We start from the raw sequence: 18,684 nt of genomic DNA, 5'->3' as shown, positions 1-18,684 counted from the left end.
AGGAGTCCCAGTATTCCTGAGGCACGTGGAAAGGGACACTTGGTCTCCCGCCTCAGCTGGAGAGGCGTCCCAATTGCCCTGCCAAGCCTCGAGGAGAATCCCGAGTTGTCCCTCGCAACTAGGCAAGAGTCCTGACGTCACTGAACAAACACGTGTGTGGAAGGGCCATCCCCGTTGTAACTCGAGAATATACCCCAGGTTACCGCAGCAACTCGAGAAAAACCATGAGACTTCCCCCTCGCCGCGATATGAGGCCCGATTACCCTGCACTTCGTGCAGAGCAATTCCGTGTTGCACATCACACATGAAAGGAGCCTTGATTTCCTTGATGGCACTCCAGAGAAACCCCAAGAACACTGTTTCAAGGCTAGAGGGATCCTCAGGTCACTGTAGCAACACGAAAGAGCTCCGTGGACCAAAAATCAACTCGAGATGAGAGGTTAGTCCCTGGCTTCAACTCCAGAGGAATACCACCTTACCACAAGCACCTCAAGAGGAGGCTTCTCTCAGCTCTAGCTATGTGCTGAGTTTGCGGCCTCAAGTGGAATGGACACCGCGATGCCCTGACTCGAAATAAGGCCGGATATCCCTGCAGTGACTTGAATGCAGGCTCGTCTTGCATCTCCCAAGACGAAAGGATGTCCAAATCCCCTGTGGAGACCACAGAGAAAGACCTAGTTCCCCACCTCTTCGCGACCGGAGGCCTCACATCCTTTGAAAACTCCAGAGGTACGCGGAGATCAGTGCCTCCAAAGGAGACGATGCCTGACTCCTCGTGTAACTTGATAGGAGTCCCAGGATTCCTGTGGCACGTGGAAAGGGAACCTTGGTCTCCCGCCTCAGCTGGAGAGGCGTCCCAATTGCCCTGCCAAGCCTCGAGGAGATTCCCGAGTTGTCCCTCGCAACTAGGCAGGAGTCCTGCCGTCGCTGAACAAACACGTGGGTGGAAGGGCCATCCCCGTCGTAACTCGAGAATATACCCCAGGTTCCCGCCGCAACTCGAGAAAAACCATGAGACTTCCCCCTCGCCGCGAGATGAGGCCCAATTCCCCTGCACTGCGTGCAGATCAATTCCGTCTTGCACATCACACATGAAAGGAGCACTTATTTCCTTGATGGCACTCCAGATAAACCCCAAGAACACTGTTTCAAGGCTAGAGGGATCCTGAGGTCACTGTAGCAACACGAAAGAGCTCCGTGGACCAAGAGTCAACTCGAGATGAGAGGTCAGTCCCTGGCTTCAACTCCAGAGGAATACCACCTTATCACAAGCACCTCAAGAGGAGGCTTCTCTCAGCTTTAGGAATGTGAGAGGGACCCTGAGTTTGCGGTCTCAAGTGCAATGGACACCGCGATGCCCTGGCTCGAAATAAGGTTGGATATCCCTGCAGTGACTTGAATGCAGGCTCGTCTTGCATCTCCCAAGACGAAAGGATGTCTGAATCAAATGTGGAGACCAGAGAGAAAGACCTAGTTCCCCATCTCATCGCGACCGGAGGCCTCACATACTTTGAAAATTAAAGAGGTACACGGAGGTCAGGGCTTCCAAAGGAGACGATGCCTGTCTCCTCGTGAAACTTGATAGGAGTCCCAGGATTCCTGTGGCACATGGAAAGGGACCCTTGGTCTCCCGCCTCAGCTGGAGAGTCGTCCCAATTGCCCTGCCAAGCCTCGAGGAGAATCCCGAGTTGTCCCTCACAACTAGGCAGGAGTCCTGACGTGGCTGAACAAACACGTGGGTGGAAGCGCCATCCCCGTACTAACTCAAGAATATACCCCAGGTTCCCGCCGCAACTCGAGAAAAACCATGAGACTTCCCCCTCGCCGCGAGATGAGGCCCGATTCCCCTGCACTGCGTGCAGAGCAATTCCGTGTTGCACATCACACATGAAAGGAGCCTTGATTTCCTTGATGGCACTCCAGAGAAACCCCAAGAACACTGTTTCAAGGATAGAGGGATCCTGAGGTCACTGTAGTAACACGAAAGAGATACGTGGACCAAAAATCAACTCGAGATGAGAGGTTAGTCCCTGGCTTCGACTCCAGGGGAATATCACCTTACCACAAGCACCTCAAGAGGAGGCTTCTCTCAGCTCTAGGTATGTGAGAGGGACCCTGAGTTTGCGGCCTCAAGTGGAATGGACACCGCGATGCCCTGACTCGAAATCAGGCCGGATATCCCTGCAGTGACTTGAATGCAGGCTCGTCTTGCATCTCCCAAGATGAAAGGATGTCTGAATCCCCTGTGGAGACCACAGAGAAAGACCTAGTTCCCCATCTCATCGCGACCGGAGGCCTCACATCCTTTGAAAACTCCAGAGGTACGCGGAGATCAGTGCCTCCAAAGGAGACGATGCCTGACTCCTCGTGAAACTTGATAGGAGTCCCAGTATTCCTGAGGCACGTGGAAAGGGACACTTGGTCTCCCGCCTCAGCTGGAGAGGCGTCCCAATTGCCCTGCCAAGCCTCGAGGAGAATCCCGAGTTGTCCCTCGCAACTAGGCAAGAGTCCTGACGTCACTGAACAAACACGTGTGTGGAAGGGCCATCCCCGTTGTAACTCGAGAATATACCCCAGGTTACCGCAGCAACTCGAGAAAAACCATGAGACTTCCCCCTCGCCGCGATATGAGGCCCGATTACCCTGCACTTCGTGCAGAGCAATTCCGTGTTGCACATCACACATGAAAGGAGCCTTGATTTCCTTGATGGCACTCCAGAGAAACCCCAAGAACACTGTTTCAAGGCTAGAGGGATCCTCAGGTCACTGTAGCAACACGAAAGAGCTCCGTGGACCAAAAATCAACTCGAGATGAGAGGTTAGTCCCTGGCTTCAACTCCAGAGGAATACCACCTTACCACAAGCACCTCAAGAGGAGGCTTCTCTCAGCTCTAGCTATGTGCTGAGTTTGCGGCCTCAAGTGGAATGGACACCGCGATGCCCTGACTCGAAATAAGGCCGGATATCCCTGCAGTGACTTGAATGCAGGCTCGTCTTGCATCTCCCAAGACGAAAGGATGTCCAAATCCCCTGTGGAGACCACAGAGAAAGACCTAGTTCCCCACCTCTTCGCGACCGGAGGCCTCACATCCTTTGAAAACTCCAGAGGTACGCGGAGATCAGTGCCTCCAAAGGAGACGATGCCTGACTCCTCGTGTAACTTGATAGGAGTCCCAGGATTCCTGTGGCACGTGGAAAGGGAACCTTGGTCTCCCGCCTCAGCTGGAGAGGCGTCCCAATTGCCCTGCCAAGCCTCGAGGAGATTCCCGAGTTGTCCCTCGCAACTAGGCAGGAGTCCTGCCGTCGCTGAACAAACACGTGGGTGGAAGGGCCATCCCCGTCGTAACTCGAGAATATACCCCAGGTTCCCGCCGCAACTCGAGAAAAACCATGAGACTTCCCCCTCGCCGCGAGATGAGGCCCAATTCCCCTGCACTGCGTGCAGATCAATTCCGTCTTGCACATCACACATGAAAGGAGCACTTATTTCCTTGATGGCACTCCAGATAAACCCCAAGAACACTGTTTCAAGGCTAGAGGGATCCTGAGGTCACTGTAGCAACACGAAAGAGCTCCGTGGACCAAGAGTCAACTCGAGATGAGAGGTCAGTCCCTGGCTTCAACTCCAGAGGAATACCACCTTATCACAAGCACCTCAAGAGGAGGCTTCTCTCAGCTTTAGGAATGTGAGAGGGACCCTGAGTTTGCGGTCTCAAGTGCAATGGACACCGCGATGCCCTGGCTCGAAATAAGGTTGGATATCCCTGCAGTGACTTGAATGCAGGCTCGTCTTGCATCTCCCAAGACGAAAGGATGTCTGAATCCCCTGTGGAGACCACAGAGAAAGACCTAGTTCCCCACCTCATTGCGACCGGAGGCCTCACATCCTTTGAAAACTCCAGAGGTACACGGAGATCAGTGCCTCCAAAGGAGACGATGCCTGACTGCTCGTGAAACTTGATAGGAGTCCCAGGATTCCTGTGGCACGTGGAAAGGGACCCTTGGTTTCCCGCCTCAGCTGGAGAGGCGTCCCAATTACCCTGCCAAGCCTCGAGGAGAATCCCGAGTTGTCCCTCGCAACTAGGCAGGAGTCTGACGTCACTGAACAAACAAGTGGGTGGAAGGGCCATCCCCGTCGTAACTCGAGAATATACCCCAGGTTCCCATCGCAACTCGAGAAAAACCATTAGACGTCCCCCTCGCCGCAAAATGAGGCCCGATACCCTGCACTGCGTGCAGAGAAATTCCGTGTTGCACATCACACATGAAAGGAGCCTTGATTTCCTTGATGGCACTCCAGAGAAACCCCAAGAACACTGTTTCAAGGCTAGAGGGATTCTGAGGTCACTGTAGCAACACGAAAGAGCTCCGTGGACCAAAAATCAACTCGAGATGAGAGGTTAGTCCCTGGCTTCGACTCCAGAGGAATACCACCTTACCACAAGCACCTCAAGAGGAGGCTTCTCTCAGCTCTAGGTATGTGAGAGGGTCCCTGAGTTTGCGGCCTCAAGTGGAATGGACACCGCGATGCCCTGACTCGAAATAAGGCCGGATATCCCTGCAGTGACTTGTATGCAGGCTCGTCTTGCATTTCCCAAGACGAAAGGATGTCTGAATCCTCTGTGGAGACCACAGAAGAAGACCTAGTTCCCCACCTCATCGCGACCGGAGGCCTCACATCCTTTGAAAACTCCAGAGGTATGCGGAGATCAGTGCCTCCAAAGGAGACGATGCCTGACTCCTCGTGAAACTTGATAGGAGTCCCAGGATTCCTGTGGCACGTGGAAAGGGACCCTTGGTCTCCCGCCTCAGATGTAGAGGCATCTCAATTGCCCTGCCAAGCCTCGAGGAGATTCCCGAGTTGTCCCTCGTAACTAGGAAGGAGTCCTGACGTCGCTGAACAAACACGTGTGTGGAAGGGCCATCCTCGTCGTAACTCGAGAATATACCCCAGGTTCCCGCCGCAACTCGAGAAAAACCATGAGACTTCCCCCTCGCCGCGAGATGAGGCCCGATTCCCCTTCACTGCGTGCAGAGCAATTCCGTCTTGCACATCACACATGAAAGGAGCCTTGATTTCCTTGATGGCACTCCAGAAAAACCGCAAGAACACTGTTTCAAGGCTAGAGGGATCCTGAGGTCACTGTAGCAAAACGAAAGAGCTCCGTGGACCCAGAATCAACTCGAGATGAGAGGTTAGTCCCTGGCTTCAACTCCAGAGGAATACCACCTTACCACAAGCACCTCAAGAGGAGGCTTCTCTCAGCTTTAGGTATGTGAGAGGGACCCTGACTTTGCGGCCTCAAGTGGAATGGACACCGCGATGCCCTGGCTCGAAATAAGGCTGGATATCCCTGCAGTGACTTGAATGCAGGCTCGTCTTGCATCTCCCAAGACGAAAGGATGTCTGAATCCCCTGTAGAGACCACAGAGAAAGACCTAGTTCCCCACCTCATCGCGACCGGAGGCCTCACATCCTTTGAAAACTCCAGAGGTACGCGGAGATCAGTGCCTCCAAAGGAGACGATGCCTGACTCCTCGTGAAACTTGATAGGAGTCCCAGGATTCCTGTGGCACGTGGAAAGGGACGCTTGGTCTCCCGCCTCAGCTGGAGAGGCGTCCCAATTGCCCTGCCAAGCCTCGAGGAGAATCCCGAGTTGTCCCTCGCAACTAGGCAAGAGTCCTGACGTCGCTGAACAAACACGTGTGTGGAAGGGCCATCCCCGTCGTAACTCGAGAATATACCCCAGGTTCCTGCAGCAACTCGAGAAAAACCATGAGACTTCCCCCTCGCCGCAAGATGAGGCCCGATTCCCCTGCACTTCGTGCAGAGCAATTCCGTGTTGCACATCACACATGAAAGGAGCCTTGATTTCCTTGATGCCACTCCAGAGAAACCCCAAGAACACTGTTTCAAGGCTATAGGGATCCTCAGGTTACTGTAGCAACACGAAAAAGCTCCGTGGACCAAAAATCAACTCGAGATGAGAGGTTAGTCCCTGGCTTTGACTCCAGAGGAATACCACCTTACCACAAGCACCTCAAGAGGAGGCTTCTCTCAGCTCTAGGTATCTGAGAGGGACCCCGAGTTTGTGGCCTCAAGTGGAATGGACACCGCGATGCCCTGACTCGAAATAAGGCCGGATATCCCTGCAGTGACTAGAATGCAGGCTCGTCTTGCATCTCCCAGGACGAAAGGATGTCTGAATCCCATGTGGAGACAAGAGAGAAAGACCTAGTTCCCCATCTCATCGCGACCGGAGGCCTAACATACTTTGAAAACTACAGAGGTACACGGAGATCAGGGCTTCCAAACGAGACGATGCCTGTCTCCTCGTGAAACTTGATAGGAGTCCCAGGATTCCTGTGGCACATGGAAAGGGACCCTTGGTCTCCCGCCTCAGCTGGAGAGTCGTCCCAATTGCCCTGCCAAGCCTCGAGGAGAATCCCGAGTTGTCCCTCACAATTAGGCAGGAGTCCTGACGTGGCTGAACAAACACGTGGGTGGAAGCGCCATCCCCGTACTAACTCAAGAATATACCCCAGGTTCCCGCCGCAACTCGAGAAAAACCATGAGACTTCCCCCTCGCCGCGAGATGAGGCCCGATTCCCCTGCACTGCGTGCGGAGCAATTTCGTGTTGCACATCACACATGAAAGGAGCCTTGATTTCCTTGATGGCACTCCAGAGAAACCCCAAGAACACTGTTTCAAGGATAGAGGGATCCTGAGGTCACTGTAGTAACACAAAAGAGATCCGTGGACCAAAAATCAACTCGAGATGAGAGGTTAGTCCCTGGCTTCGACTCCAGGGGAATATCACCTTACCACAAGCACCTCAAGAGGAGGCTTCTCTCAGCTCTAGGTATGTGAGAGGGACCCTGAGTTTGCGGCCTCAAGTGGAATGGACACTGCAATGACCTGACGCGAAATAAGGCCGTATATCACTGCAGTGACTTGAATGCAGGCTCGTCTTGCATCTCCCAAGATGAACGGATGTCTGAATCCCCTGTGGAGACCACAGAGAAAGACCTAGTTCCCCACCTCATCGCGACCGGAGGCCTCACATCCTTTGAAAACTCCAGAGGTACGCGGAGATCAGTGCCTCCAAAGGAGACGATGCCTGTCTCCTCGTGAAACTTGATAGGAGTCCCAGGATTCCTGTGGCACCTGGAAAGGGACCCTTGGTCTCCTGCCTCAGCTGGAGAGGCGTCCCAATTGCCCTGCCAAGCCTCGAGGAGAATCCCGAGTTGTCCCTCTTAACTAGGCCGGAGTCTGACGTCGCTGAATAAACACGTGGGTGAAAGGGCCATCCCCGTCGTAACTCGAGAATATACCCCAGGTTCCCGCCGCAACTCGAGAAAAACCATTAGACTTCCCCCTCGCCGCAAAATGAGGCCCGATACCCTGCACTTCGTGCAGAGCAATTCCGTGTTGCACATCACACATGAAAGGAGCCTTGATTTCCTTGATGGCACTCCAGAGAAACCCCAAGAACACTGTTTCAAGGCTAGAGGGATTCTGAGGTCACTGTAGCAACACGAAAGAGCTCCGTGGACCAAAAATCAACTCGAGATGAGAGGTTAGTCCCTGGCTTCGACTCCAGAGGAATACCACCTTACCACAAGCACCTCAAGAGGAGGCTTCTCTCAGCTCTAGGTATGTGAGAGGGTCCCTGAGTTTGCGGCCTCAAGTGGAATGGACACCGCGATGCCCTGGCTCTAAATAAGGCTGGATATCCCTGCAGTGACTTGAATGCAGGCTCGTCTTGCATCTCCCAAGACGAAAGGATGTCTGAATCCCCTGTAGAGACCACAGAGAAAGACCTAGTTCCCCACCTCATCGCGACCGGAGGCCTCACATCCTTTGAAAACTCCAGAGGTACGCGGAGATCAGTGCCTCCAAAGGAGACGATGCCTGACTCCTCGTGAAACTTGATAGGAGTCCCAGGATTCCTGTGGCACGTGGAAAGGGACCCTTGGTCTCCCGCCTCAGCTGGAGAGGCGTCCCAATTGCCCTGCCAAGCCTCGAGGAGAATCCCGAGTTGTCCCTCGCAACTAGGCAAGAGTCCTGACGTCGCTGAACAAACACGTGTGTGGAAGGGCCATCCCCGTCGTAACTCGAGAATATACCCCAGGTTCCTGCAGCAACTCGAGAAAAACCATGAGACTTCCCCCTCGCCGCAAGATGAGGCCCGATTCCCCTGCACTTCGTGCAGAGCAATTCCGTGTTGCACATCACACATGAAAGGAGCCTTGATTTCCTTGATGCCACTGCAGAGAAACCCCAAGAACACTGTTTCAAGGCTAGAGGGATCCTCAGGTTACTGTAGCAACACGAAAGAGCTCCGTGGACCAAAAATCAACTCGAGATGAGAGGTTAGTCCCTGGCTTTGACTCCAGAGGAATACCACCTTACCACAAGCACCTCAAGAGGAGGCTTCTCTCAGCTCTAGGTATCTGAGAGGGACCCCGAGTTTGTGGCCTCAAGTGGAATGGACGCCGCGATTCCCTGACTCGAAATAAGGCCGGATATCCCTGCAGTGACTTGAATGCAGGCTCGTCTTGCATCTCCCAGGACGAAAAGATGTCTGAATCCCATGTGGAGACCAGAGAGAAAGACCTAGTTCCCCATCTCATCGCGACCGGAGGCCTCACATACTTTGAAAACTACAGAGGTACACGGAGATCAGGGCTTCCAAAGGAGACGATGCCTGTCTCCTCGTGAAACTTGATAGGAGTCCCAGGATTCCTGTGGCACATGGGAAGGGACCCTTGGTCTCCCGCCTCAGCTAGAGAGTCGTCCCAATTGCCCTGCCAAGCCTCGAGGAGAATCCCGAGTTGTCCCTCACAACTAGGCAGGAGTCCTGACGTGGCTGAACAAACACGTGGGTGGAAGCGCCATCCCCGTACTAACTCAAGAATATACCCCAGGTTCCCGCCGCAACTCGAGAAAAACCATGAGACTTCCCCCTCGCCGCGAGATGAGGCCCGATTCCCCTGCACTGCATGCCGAGCAATTCCGTGTTGCACATCCAACATGAAAGGAGCCTTGATTTCCTTGATGCCACTCCAGAGAAACCCCAGGAACACTGTTTCAAGGCTAGAGGGATCCTGAGGTCACTGTAGCAACACGAAAGAGCTCCGTGGACCACAAATCAACTCGAGATGAGAGGTTAGTCCCTGGCTTCGACTCCAGAGGAATACCACCTTACCACAAGCACCTCAAGAGGAGGCTTCTCTCAGCTCTAGGTATGTGAGAGGGACCCTGAGTTTGCGGCCTCAAGTGGAATGGACTCCGCGATGCCCTGGCTAGAAATAAGGTTGGATATCCCTGCAGTGACTTGAATGCAGGCTCGTCTTGCATCTCCCAAGACGAAAGGATGTCTGAATCCCCTGTGGAGACCACAGAGAAAGACCTAGTTCCCCACCTCATCGCGACCGGAGGCCTCACATCCTTTGAAAACTCCAGAGGTAGGCGGAGATCAGTGCCTCCAAAGGAGACGATGCCTGACTGCTCGTGAAACTTGATAGGAGTCCCAGGATTCCTGTGGCACGTGGTAAGGGACCCTTGGTCTCCCGCCTCAGCTGGAGAGGCGTCCCAATTACCCTGCCAAGCCTCGAGGATAATCCCGAGTTGTCCCTCGCAACTAGGCAGGAGTCTGACTTCGCTGAACAAACACGTGGGTGGAAGGGCCATCCCCGTCGCAACTCAAGAATATACCCCAGGTTCCCGCCGTAACTCGAAAAAAACCATGAGACTTCCCCCTCGCCGCGAGATGAGGCCCGATTCCCCTCACTGCGTGCAGAGCAATGCCGTGTTGCACATCACACATGAAAGGAGCCTTGATTTCCTTGATGGCACTCCAGTGAAACCCCAAGAACACTGTTTCAAGGCTAGCGGGATCCTGAGGTCACTGTAGCAACACGAAAGATCTCCGTGGACCACAAATCAACTCGAGATGAGAGGTTAGTCCCTGGCTTCGACTCCAGAGTAACACCACCTTACCACGAGCACCTCAAGAGGAGGCTTCTCTCAGCTCTAGGTATGTGAGAGGGACCCTGATTATGCGGCCTCAAGTGGAATGGACACTGCGATGCCCTGACTCGAAATCAGGCCGGATATCCCTGCAGTGACTTGAATGCAGGCTCGTCTTGCATCTCCCAAGATGAAAGGAGGTCTGAATCCCCTGTGGAGACCACAGAGAAAGACCTAGTTCCCCATCTCATCGCGACCGGAGGCCTCACATCCTTTGAAAACTCCAGAGGTACGCGGAGATCAGTGCCTCCAAAGGAGACGATGCCTGACTCCTCGTGAAACTTGATAGGAGTCCCAGGATTCCTGAGGCACGTGGAAAGGGACACTTGGTCTCCCGCCTCAGCTGGAGAGGCGTCCCAATTGCCCTGCCAAGCCTCGAGGAGAATCCCGACTTGTCCCTCGCAACTAGGCAAGAGTCCTGACGTCGCTGAAAAAACACGTGTGTGGAAGGGCCACCCCGTCGTAACTCGAGAATATACCCCAGGTTCCTGCAGCAACTCGAGAAAAACCATGAGACTTCCCCCTCGCCGCAAGATGAGGCCCGATCCCCTGCACTTCGTGCAGAGCAATTCCGTGTTGCACATCACACATGAAAGGAGCCTTGATTTCCTTGATGGCACTCCAGAGAAACCCCAAGAACACTGTTTCAAGGCTAGAGGGATCCTCAGGTCACTGTAGCAATACGAAAGAGCTCGGTGGACCAAAAATCAACTCGAGATGAGAGGTTAGTCCCTGGCTTCGACTCCAGAGAAATACCACTTTACCACAAGCACCTCAAGAGGAGGCTTCTCTCAGCTCTACCTTTGTGCTGAGTTTGCGGCCTCAAGTGGAATGGACACCGCGATGCCCTGACTCGAAATAAGGCCGGATATCCCTGCAGTGACTTGAATGCAGGCTCGTCTTGCATCTCCAAAGACGAAAGGATGTCCAAATCCCCTGTGGAGACCACAGAGAAAGACCTAGTTCCCAACCTCATCGCGACCGGAGGCCTCACATCCTTTGAAAACTCCAGAGGTACGCGGAGATCAGTGCCTCCAAAGGAGACGATGCCTGACTCCTCGTGAAACTTGATAGGAGTCCCAGGATTCCTGTGGCACGTGGAAAGGGACCCTTGGTCTCCCGCCTCAGCTGGAGAGGCGTCCCAATGCCCTGCCAAGCCTCGAGGAGATTCCCGAGTTGTCCCTCACAACTAGGCAGGAGTCCTGCCGTCGCTGAACAAACACGTGGGTGGAAGGGCCATCCCCGTCGTAACTCGAGAATATACCCCAGGTTCCCGCCGCAACGCGAGAAAAAACATGAGACTTCCCCCTCACCAGGAGATGAGGCCCGATTCCCCTGCACTGCGTGCAGAGCAATTCCGTCTTGCACATCACACATGAAAGGAGCCTTTATTTCCTTGATGGCACTCCAGAGAAACCCCAAGAACACTGTTTCAAGGCTAGAGGGATCCTGAGGTCACTGTAGCAACACGAAAGAGCTCCGTGGACCAAGAGTCAACTCGAGATGAGAGGTTAGTCCCTGGCTTCGACTCCAGAGGAATACCACCTTACCACAAGCACCTCAAGAGGAGGCTTCTCTCAGCTTTAGGTATGTGAGAGGGACCCTGAGTTTGCGGCCTCAAGTGGAATGGACACCGCGATGCCCTGGCTCGAAATAAGGTTGGATATCCCTGCAGTGACTTGAATGCAGGCTCGTCTTGCATCTCCCAAGACGAAAGGATGTCTGAATCCCCTGTGGAGACCACAGAGAAAGACCTAGTTCCCCACCTCATCGCGACCGGAGGCCTCACATCCTTTGAAAACTCCAGAGGTACGCGGAGATCAGTGCCTCCAAAGGAGACGATGCCTGACTCCTCGTGAAACTTGATAGGATTCCCAGAATTCCTGTGGCACGTGGAAAGGGACACTTGGTCTCCCGCCTCAGCTGGAGAGGCGTCCCAATTGCCCTGCCAAGCCTCGAGGAGAATCCCGAGTTGTCCCTCGCAGCTAGGCAGGAGTCCTGACGTCGCTGAACAAACACGTGGGTGGAAGGGCCATCCCCGTCGTAACTCGAGAATATACCCCAGGTTCCCGCCGCACCTCGAGAAAAACCATGAGACTTCCCCCTCACCGCAAAATGAGGCCCGATAACCTGCACTGCGTGCAGAGCAATTCCCTGTTGCACATCACACATGAAAGGAGCCTTGATTTCCTTGATGGCACTCCAGAGAAACCCCAAGAACACTGTTTCAAGGCTAGAGGGATCCTGAGGTCACTGTAGCAACACGAAAGAGCTCCTTGTACCAAGAATCAAGTCGAGATGAGAGGTTAGTCCCTGGCTTCGACTCCAGAGTAATACCACCTTACCACAAGCACCTCAACAGGAGGCTTCTCTCAGCTCTAGGTATGTGAGAGGGACCCTGATTTTGCGGCCTCAAGTGGAATGGACACTGCGATGCCCTGACGCGAAATAAGGCCGGATATCCCGGCAGTGACTTGAATGCAGGCTCGTCTTGCATCTCCCAAGATGAAAGAATATCTGAATCCCCTGTGGAGGCCACAGAGAAAGACCTGGTTTCCCACCTCATGGCGACCGGAATCCTCACATCCTTTGAAAACTCCAGAGGTACGCGGAGATCAGTGCCTCCAAAGGAGACGATGCCTGACTCCTCGTGAAACTTGATAGGAGTCCCAGGATTCCTGTGGCACGTGGAAAGGGATCCTTGGTCTCCCGCCTCAGCTGGAGAGGCGTCCCAATTGCCCTGCCAAGCCTCGAGGAGAATCCCGAGTTGTCCCTCGCAACTAGGCAGGAGTCCTGACGCCGCTGAACAAACACGTGTGTGGAAGGGCCATCCCCGTCGTAACTCGAGAATATACCCCAGGTTCCCGCCGCAACTCGAGAAAAACCATGAGACTTCCCCCTCGCCGCGAGATGAGTCCTGATTCCCCTGCACTTCGTGCAGAGCAATTCCGTGTTGCACATCACACATGAAAGGAGCCTTGATTTCCTTGATGGCACTCCAGAGAAACCCCAAGAACACTGTTTCAAGGATAGAGGATCCTGAGGTCACTGAAGCAACAAGAAAGAGCTCCGTGGACCAAGAATCAACTCGAGATGAGAGGTTATTCCCTGGCTTCGACTCCAGAGGAATACCACCTTACCACAAGCACCTCAAGAGGAGGCTTCTCTCAGCTCTAGGTATGTGAGAGGGACCCTGAGTTTGCGGCCTCAAGTGGAATGGACACCGCGATGCCCTGAATCGAAATAAGGCAGGATATCCCTGCAGTGACTTGAATGCAGGCTCGTCTTGCATTTCCCAAGACGAAAGGAAGTCTGAATCCCCTGTGGAGACCACCGAAAAAGACCTAGTTCCCCACCTCATCGAGACCAGAGGCCTCATATGCTTGGAAAACTCCAGAGGTACGCGGAGATCAGTGCCTCCAAAGGAGACGATGCCTGACTCCTCGTGAACTTTGATAGGAGCCCCAGGATTCCGGTGGCACGTGGAAAGGGACCCTTGGTCTCCCGCCTCAGCTGGAGAGGCGTCCCAATTGCCCTGCCATGCCTCGAGGAGAATCCCGAGTTGTCCCTCGCAACTAGGCAGGAGTCCTGACGTCCCTGAACAAACACGTGTGTGGAAGGTCCATCCCTGTCGTAACTCAAGAATATACCCCAGGTTCCCATCGCAACTCGAGAAAAACCATGAGACTTCCCCCTCGCTGCAAAATGAGGCCCGATACCCGGCACTGCGAGCAGAGGGATTCAGTGTTGCACATCACACATGAAAGGAGCCTTGATTTCCTTGATGGCACTCCAGAGAAACCCCAAGAACACTGTTTCAAGGCTAGAGGGATCCTGAGGTCACTGTAGCAACACGAAAGAGCTCCGTGGACCAAAATTCAACTGGAGATGAGAGGTTAGTCCCTGGCTTCGACTCCAGAGGAATAACACCTTACCACAAGCACCTCAAGAGAAGGCTTCTGTCAGCTCTAGGTATGTGAGAGGGACCCTGAGTTTGCGTCCTAGAGTGGAATGGACACCACGATGCCCTCACGCGAAATAAGGCCGGATATCCCTGCAGTGACTTGAATGCAGGCTCGTCTTGCATCTCCCAAGACGAAAGGATGTCTGAATCCCCTGTCGAGACCACAGAGAAAGACCTAGTTCCCCACCTCATCGCGACCGAAGGCCTCACATCCTTTGAAAACTCCAGAGGTACGCGGAGATCAGTGCCTCCAAAGGAGACGATGCCTGACTCCTCGTGAATCTTGATAGGAGTCCCAGGATTCCTGTGGCACGTGGAAAGGGACCCTTGGTCTCCCGCCTCAGCTGGAGAGGCGTCCCAATTGCCCTGCCAAGCCTCGAGGAGAATCCCGAGTTGTCCCTCGCAACTAGGCAGGAGTCCTGACGTCGCTGAACAAACACGTGGGTGGAAGGGCCATCCCCGTCGTAACTCGAGAATATACCCCAGGTTACCGCCGCAACTCGAGAAAAACCATGAGACTTCCCCCTCGCCGCGAGATGAGGCCCGATTCCACTGCACTGCGTGCAGAGCAATTCCGTGTTGCACATCACACATGAAAGGAGCCTTGATTTCCTTGATGGCACTCCAGAGATACCCGAAGAACACTGTTTCAAGGCTAGAGGGATCCTGAGGTCCCTGTAGCAGCACGAAAGAGCTCCATGGGCCAAAATCAACTTGAGATGAGAGGATAGTCCCTGGCTTCGACTCCAGAGGAATACCATCTTACCACAAGCACCTCAAGAGGAGGCTTCTCTCAGCTTTAGGTATGTGAGAGGGACCCTGAGTTTGCAGCCTCAAGTGGAATGGACACCGCGATCCCTGACTCGAAATAAGGCGAGATATCTCTGCAGTGTCTTGAATGCCGGCTCGTCTTGCATCTCCCAAGATGAAAGGATGTTTGAATCCCCTGTGGAGACCACAGAGAAAGACCTAGTTCCCCACCTCATCGCGACCGGAGGCCTCACATCCTATGAAAATTCCAGAGGTATGCGGAGATCAGTTCCTACTTAAGGGACGATGCCTGACTCCTCGTGAAACTTGATAGGAGTCCCAGGATTCCTGTGGCACGTGGAAAGGGACCCTTGGTCTCCCGCCTCAGCTGGAGAGGCGTCCCAATTGCCCTGCCAAGCCTCGAGGAGAATCCCGAGTTGTCCCTCGCAACTAGGCAGGAGTCCTGACGTCGCTGAAGAAACACGTGTGTGGAAGGGCCATCCCCGTCGTAACTCGAGAATATACCCCAGGTTCCTGCCACAACTCGAGAAAAACCATGAGACTTCCCCCTCGCCGCGAGATGAGGCCCGATTCCCCTGCACTGCGTGCAGAGCAATTCCGTGTTGCACATCACACATGAAAGGAGCCTTGATTTCCTTGATGGCACTCCAGAGAAACCCCAAGAACATTGTTTCAAGGCTAGAGGGATCCTGAGGTCACTGTAGCAACACGAGAGGACTCCGTGGACCAAAAATCAACTCGAGATGAGAGGTTAGTCCCTGGCTTCGACTCCAGAGGAATACCACCTTACCACAAGCACCTCAAGAGGAGGCTTCTCTCAGCTCTAGGTATGTGAGAGGGAACCTGAGTTTGCGGCCTCAAGTGGAATGGACACCGCGATGCCCTGACGCGAAATAAGGCCGGATATCCCTGCAGTGACTTGAATGCAGGCTCGTCTTGCATCTCCCAAGACGAAAGGATGTCTGAATCCCCTGTGGAGACCACAGAGAAAGACCTAGTTCCCCACCTCATCGCGACCGGAGGCCTCACATCCTTTGAAAACTCCAGAGGTACGCGGAGATCAGTGCCTCCAAAGAGGACGATGCCTGACTCCTCGTGAAACTTGATAGGAGTCCCAGGATTCCTGTGGCACGTGGAAAGGGACCCTTGGTCTCCCGCCTCAGCTGGAGAGGCGTCCCAATTGCCCTGCCAAGCCTCGAGGAGAATCCCGAGTTGTCCCTTGCAACTAGGCAGGAGTCCTGACGTCGCTGAACAAACACGTGTGTGGAAGGGCCATCCCCGTCGTAACTCGAGAATATACCCCAGGTTACCGCAGCAACTCGAGAAAAACCATGAGACTTCCCCCTCGCCGCAAGATGAGGCCCGATTCCCCTGCACTTCGTGCAGAGCAATTCCGTGTTGCACATCACACATGAAAGGAGCCTTGATTTCCTTGATGGCACTCCAGAGAAACCCCAAGAACACTGTTTCAAGGCTAGAGGGATCCTCAGGTCACTGTAGCAACACGAAAGAGCTCCGTGGACCAAAAATCAACTCGAGATGAGAGGTTAGTCCCTGGCTTCGACTCCAGAGGAATACCACCTCACCACAAGCACCTCAAGAGGAGGCTTCTCTCAGCTCTAGCTATGTGCTGAGTTTGCGGCCTCAAGTGGAATGGACACCGCGATGCCCTGACTCGAAATAAGGCCGGATATCCCTGCAGTGACTTGAATGCAGGCTCGTCTTGCATTTCCCAAGACGAAAGGATGTCTGAATCCTCTGTGGAGACCACAGAAGAAGACCTAGTTCCCCACCTCATCGCGACCGGAGGCCTCACATCCTTTGAAAACTCCAGAGGTATGCGGAGATCAGTGCCTCCAAAGGAGACGAGGCCTGACTCCTCGTGAAACTTGATAGGAGTCCCAGGATTCCTGTGGCACGTGGAAAGGGACCCTTGGTCTCCCGCCTCAGCTGGAGAGGCGTCCCAATTGCCCTGCCAAGCCTCGAGGAGATTCCCGAGTTGTCCCTCGTAACTAGGCAGGAGTCCTGACGTCGCTGAACAAACACGTGGGTGGAAGGGCCATCCCCGTCGTAACTCGAGATTATACCCCAGGTTCCCGCCGCAACTCGAGAAAAACCATGAGACTTCCCCCTCGCCGCGAGATGAGGCCCGATTCCCCTTCACTGCGTGCAGAGCAATTCCGTCTTGCACATCACACATGAAAGGAGACTTGATTTCCTTGATGGCACTCCAGAGAAACCCCAAGAACACTGTTTCAAGGCTAGAGGGATCCTGAGGTCACTGTAGCAACACGAAAGAGCTCCGTGGACCCAGAATCAACTCGAGATGTGAGGTTAGTCCCTGGCTTCAACTCCAGAGGAATACCACCTTACCACAAGCACCTCAAGAGGAGGCTTCTCTCAGCTTTAGGTATGTGAGAGGGTCCCTGAGTTTGCGGCCTCAAGTGGAATGGACACCGCGATGCCCTGGCTCTAAATAAGGCCGGATATCCCTGCAGTGACTTGAATGCAGGCTCGTCTTGCATCTCCCAAGACGAAAGGATGTCTGAATCCCCTGTGGAGACCACAGAGAAAGACCTAGTTCCCCACCTCATCGCGACCGGAGGCCTCACATCCTTTGAAAACTCCAGAGGTACGCGGAGATCAGTGCCTCCAAAGGAGACGATGCCTGACTCCTCGTGAAACTTGATAGGAGTCCCAGGATTCCTGTGGCACGTGGAAAGGGACACTTGGTCTCCCGCCTCAGCTGGAGAGGCGTCCCAATTGCCCTGCCAAGCCTCGAGGAGAATCCCGACTTGTCCCTCGCAACTAGGCAAGAGTCCTGACGTCGCTGAACAAACACGTGTGTGGAAGGGCCATCCCCGTCGTAACTCGAGAATATACCCCAGGTTCCTGCAGCAACTCGAGAAAAACCATGAGACTTCCCCCTCGCCGCAAGATGAGGCCCGATCCCCTGCACTTCGTGCAGAGCAATTCCGTGGTGCACATCACACATGAAAGGAGCCTTGATTTCCTTGATGGCACTCCAGAGAAACCCCAAGAACACTGTTTCAAGGATAGAGGATCCTAAGGTCACTGAAGCAACAATAAAGAGCTCCGTGGACCAAAAATCAACTCGAGATGAGAGGTTATTCCCTGGCTTCGACTCCAGAGGAATACCACCTTACCACAAGCACCTCAAGAGGAGGCTTCTCTCAGCTCTAGGTATGTGAGAGGGACCCTCAGTTTGCGGCCTGAAGTGAAATGGACACCTCGATGCCCTGAATCGAAATAAGGCCGGATATCCCTGCAGTGACTTGAATGCAGGCTCGTCTTGCATCTCCCAAGACGAAAGGATGTCTGAATCCCCTGTGGAGACCACAGAGAAAGACCGAGTTCCCTACCTCATCGCGACCGGAGGCCTCACATCCTCTGAAAACTCCAGAGGTACGCGGAGATCAGTGCCTCCAAAGGAGAGGATACCTGACTCCTCGTGAAACTTGATAGGAGTCCCAGGATTCCTGTGGCACGTGGAAAGGGACCCTTGGTCTCCCGCCTCAGCTGGAGAGGCGTCCCAATTGCCCTGCCAAGCCTCGAGGAGAATCCCGAGTTGTCCCTCGCAACTAGGCAGTAGTCCTGACGTCGCTGAACAAACAAGTGGGTGGAAGGGCCATCCCGTTCGTAACTTGAGAATATACCCCAGGTTCCCGCCGCAACTCGAGAAAAACCATGAGACTTCCCCCTCGCCGCGAGATGAGGCCCGATTCCCCTGCGCTGCGTGCAGAGCAATTCCGTCTTGCACATCACACATGAAAGGAGACTTGATTTCCTTGATGGCACTCCAGAGAAACCCCAAGAACACTGTTTCAAGGCTAGAGGGATCCTGAGGTCACTGTAGCAACACGCAAGAGCTCCGTGGACCAAAAATCAACT

This window comes from Cervus elaphus, unplaced genomic scaffold, assembly GCF_910594005.1.
Source record: "Cervus elaphus unplaced genomic scaffold, mCerEla1.1, whole genome shotgun sequence".
Taxonomy (NCBI): Eukaryota; Metazoa; Chordata; class Mammalia; order Artiodactyla; family Cervidae; genus Cervus; species Cervus elaphus.
The sequence above is the reverse complement of the archived record's forward strand: the minus strand, read 5'-3'. Positions refer to the sequence as shown.